Source organism: Arachis stenosperma, chromosome 10, assembly GCF_014773155.1.
Source record: "Arachis stenosperma cultivar V10309 chromosome 10, arast.V10309.gnm1.PFL2, whole genome shotgun sequence".
In the NCBI taxonomy this organism is placed as follows: Eukaryota; Viridiplantae; Streptophyta; class Magnoliopsida; order Fabales; family Fabaceae; genus Arachis; species Arachis stenosperma.
In genome coordinates this window covers 106,550,240-106,551,425 of record NC_080386.1, presented here as the reverse complement: position 1 = coordinate 106,551,425, position 1,186 = coordinate 106,550,240, and the positions used below count along the sequence as shown (strand labels likewise).

Genomic DNA, 1,186 nt, shown 5'->3' with positions numbered 1-1,186 from the left:
TAATTTTAATTTTAAAAATTAAATCTTTTCCAACCATATCTTTTTAATCATATCTTTTTATCTTATCTTTTTAAATCATATCTTTTTCAAATATTTGATTTCAAAATATCCCTTCTAACTTCTTACATTCTTATCTTTTCAAAATTGATTTTCAAATCTTTTTCAACTAACTAATCGACTTTTTGTTTCTTTCTTATCTTTTTCAAAACCACCTAACTACTTTCCCTTCTCTAATTTTCAAAAATTCCTCACCCCTTTTTAAAATTCTTTTTTTTTATTAATTAATTGTTTTAAATTCTTTTTCAAAATCACTAACTTATTTTTCAAAATTAATTTTCGAAAACTCCTCCCTTTCATCTTCTTCTATTTATTTATTTATTTACTAACACTTCTCTTCATCTCAAGAATCTGAACCTATCTTCACCCTTGTGTTTGGATTCTTACATTTTCCTTCTTCTATTCCCTTTTTCTTCTACTAACATAAAGAAATCTCTCTACTGTGGTAAAGAGGATCCCTATTATTATTTTCTGTTCCCTTCTTTTTCATATGAGCAGGAGCAAGGACAATAATATTCTTGTTGAAGCAGATCCTGAACCTGAAAGGACTCTAAAGAGGAAACTAAGAAAAGCTAAATTACAACAATCCAGAGACAACCTTACAGAAATTTTTGAAAAAGAAAAGGAGATGGCAGCCGAAAATAATAATGCAAGGAGGATGCTTGGTGATTACACTACACCTACTTCCAAGTTTGATGGAAGAAGCATCTCAATCTCTACCATTGGAGCAAACAATTTTGAGCTGAAACCTCAACTGGTTACTTTAATGCAACAGAACTGCAAGTTCCATGGACTTCCATCAGAAGATCCCTACCAGTTTTTAACTGAGTTCTTACAGATCTGTGAGACTGTTAAGACTAATGGAGTAGATCCTGAAGTCTACAAGCTTATGCTTTTCCCTTTTACTGTGAGAAACACGGCTAGAACATGGTTGGACTCACAACCTAAAGATAGCCTAGACTCCTAGGATAAGCTGGTCGCGGCCTTCTTGGCTAAGTTCTTTCCTCCCCAAAAGCTGAGCAAGCTTAGAGTGGATGTTCAGACCTTCAAACAAAAAGATGGTGAATCCCTCTATGAAGCTTGGGAAAGATACAAGCAGATGACCAAAAGGTGTCCTTCTGACACGCTT

General features: G+C 33.5%; 1 non-coding gene across 1 annotated transcript; it reads right to left on the bottom strand.

Annotated features, from left to right (window-relative positions):
• Positions 1-1,078: 1,078 nt before the first annotated feature.
• Positions 1,079-1,186, bottom strand: LOC130958611 (small nucleolar RNA R71). The gene has a single exon (XR_009077724.1). It is a non-coding gene; the product is annotated as a small nucleolar RNA R71 (small nucleolar RNA).